We start from the raw sequence: 3,343 nt of genomic DNA on the forward strand, positions 1-3,343 counted from the left end.
CGTTACAAGGTTATGAGACTTCTTGGTATTATTCAATGCTTATTCAGAACCCGGGGGAAGGAGCCTGGTCAGCCCTCAAGAAGCCATGAGAAAGAGATCTGAGTATTACACTGGATGATGAGGATTTGGACAGAATTGGTAGGAATATTAAAACTATTTCACGCGATGTAAAGGTGCGTCTCATGCAGTTTAAGATTATGCATTGGTTCTACTGGACACCGTCCAAATTGTATAGACTTGGATTCAAAGACAAACTGTTGGAAATGTAAGACAGAGGACGGCAAATTACTTCATGTCCTAAGGTCCTGTGTCAAGGTCCAGGAATCTTTGACCAAGATACATGATAATTTATGTTGGATTGCACGGAGCTAGGTTCCGTTCAGCCCAAGATTATTTGTGCTAGGAGATGGGTCAACCCTAAGTGGGATAGATAAGCACATAAAAAATTGGTCCAAACGAGTTTAATGATAGCCAGACAGATACAGTACTTCTATGAGTATGGAGGAACGGAGGGGTACCTTCAATCCAAGAATAGGCTTGTGAGATGGCTAGTGTGGCAGCTTTTGAAAAAATGTCATACCAACGAATTGCTTGAGTTTTTACACAAAAAAATGGGTTAGGGTTAGCCTATGTAACCCTAACTCCTCATCCAAAAGTTTTAAAGGGCTTACTAGCTCCTGTTTGATTTTGATCCAGCTCAGCTCTGGGCCGATCCCTTCCAGTGTTTAGCCAGTCTAGACATTTTAAATGCTAGGTTATATAACCTTACATTGGGGAGACCCATACCTCCTATATCCCTCAATGACCACATTTTCTTTATATTGATCCTATAAAGAAAATTTTGATTTTATCTTGGTCTGCCTGTCCAGTATCATGGCGTTATGTGACAACTTTACCACTATCTCTTGTGTGCTCAAAGACTCCAATTTTGGACTGAGAAGCAATGAACCATACAATAAATCACTTAAGCACAAATGTTTAATTGTTTTATTACTGTTGATGTCAGGGAATGTCCAGCCCAACCCAGGCCCAGACACCCCTATAAGTTTTAACACCCCAGCAGATTTTAAAGAAAGATCTGGTCTTGGTTTCTTTCATTTGAATGTACGCAGTTTTGTTCCTAAAATGGACATGTTGCGTATCTGGGCTCACTCTACAGATGCTGATGTATCTGTCTTGTCTGAAACCTGGTTAAGTAAATCGGTTTCAGATTATTATTGTTAGCGGTGCTCTGCCCTCCTTAATGCAACTCCTTTCTGATTTTAAATCTAAGGAACTAGTAGCCTTCGGAGACCTTAATTGGAACTGTTTACAACCAGTATCTGAGGATTTCAGAGTTTACTGTGATTCATTAAATCTTTTTCAGATTGTTGACAGTCCCACACGGCCAAACTTCAAAAACCTGGAAAAAATCATCGCTAATGATGGTAGCCAGATGTGATTCTAACTAATGTTCCTCATAAGTATTCAACTGCTTCCATATTTGCAAATGACATCAGTGACCACTGCGTCGTAGCAACAGTTACAAATATTAAAATACCTAAAACTAAACCACGCATTATCGTCAAATGTAATATGAAGCACTTCTCAGAAAAATAATTCCTTAATGATTTATCTAACTGACTGGGGAAAAAATGTATGTCAGTACAGAAGTTGAAAGTGCCTGGAACCTCTTTTGTGAGGGGTTTACCAATATAATTAATAAGTATGCTCCACTAAAGAAGTACAGAGTCAAAGGCCAAAACAATGCTTAGTTTTCACCTGATTTAGCAAATATCCTCCATGAGCGCAACGTGGCACGGGCAAAAGCCAGAAAATTGAATCAGAACTCTGACAGGCTGGTCTTTAGACAACTGCGCAATGCATGTACTCCCAAAATTAGAAAAGTCAAAGCTGATCATTTTCTTTCTCAAACCACTCATAATCTGAATAATCCATCAACATTTTGGAAAACTATCAAATCATTATCAGAAAACAGTAAAGGCCAGGAGCTTCCCTCAAGCATTGTGATGGACTCTCAAAAAGTTACCGACAAGGCTAAAATGCTTGATTGTTTCAATGATTTAATGATTCAATTTCATAGCCTCAGGATTTTTATTTGAGTCATTCAGTCCTCAACATGAGTGTTCCTCTACAGTTGAGACTGTTGGTCTACATCCTTCTAGTCAGTCTTTTAGATTCAGCCCTATCACGGTTTCAGATGTAAATAAAGGCCTCAAGCATTTGGACACAACAAAATCTGCAGGCCCTGATAAACTGGATCCCTACTTTTTAAAGCTAGCAGGAAATTGTATTGCCATGCCCTTAACTAATATTTTCTATCTGTGTTTGAACACAAATGTCATTCCTCCCATCTGGAAATCAGCCTTTATGGTTCCCCTGCTAAAAGGTGGTGACCCTACCATTTTAAATAACTACAGACCAATTCCTAAACTGTCTGTCCTGGTCAAGGTTCTAGAATCCCTTGTCAGCGATCAGTTAAAGAACTTTGTTAACAGTTATAATGTGTTATCTGACTTCCAATCTGATTTTAGAAAAGGCCATAGTACAACGTCGGCAGCTCTTAAGGTTTTAAATGACGTTGAATCCATGGACAATAAGCAGCATTGTGCAGCCCTTTTTAGTGACCTTTCAAAGGCATTTGATACAGTGGATCACATAGTGATTAAACAGAGACTGTATAGGACTGTATAGGGCTTTGTGAAAAAACTGTCGACTGGTTTGTTAACTACCTTACAGACAGAACTCAGTGTTTGCAGGCAGAGTGCAGCACTTCTCGCTATCTCAAAATAACAAAAGGCGTGCCTTAGGGGTCAGTCTTGGGGCCACTGCTATTCATCCTCTTTATCAATAACATTGATCATAACGTGTCTAATGTAAAATTAAATTTTCATGCTGATGACTGTACTGTATTGCTCTACCCACCACAGACCAGGCTCTCTCCCAGTTACAACTTGCTTTTAACACGCTTTAACAGAATCTTTGTGATTTAAAACTTCTTTTTTTTAAATGCAGAAAAAACTAAAGTCATGCTTTTTTCAAATTCAAAATCTAAATTAACTCTGCCTTCAATCCTCACTTCCCAGGGTACAAAAATGTGTGTGTTTCTAAGTACAGATATCGTGGTATTTTAATTGGTGAATCTCTTTCATTTACCCTTCATATTCAGCAGCTAGCAAAAAGATTAAAACTTAAACTAGGGTTTTATTTCAGAATCAAATCCTGCCTTTCGTTCATATCTAGAAAGAGGCTGGTCGCTGCCACTTTTATGTCTATACTTGACTATGGTGATGTTTTATACATGCATGCTTCATCTCAAAGTTTACATGCACTGGACACTGTA

This window comes from Perca fluviatilis, chromosome 21 (assembly GCF_010015445.1).
Source record: "Perca fluviatilis chromosome 21, GENO_Pfluv_1.0, whole genome shotgun sequence".
NCBI classification, from domain to species: Eukaryota; Metazoa; Chordata; class Actinopteri; order Perciformes; family Percidae; genus Perca; species Perca fluviatilis.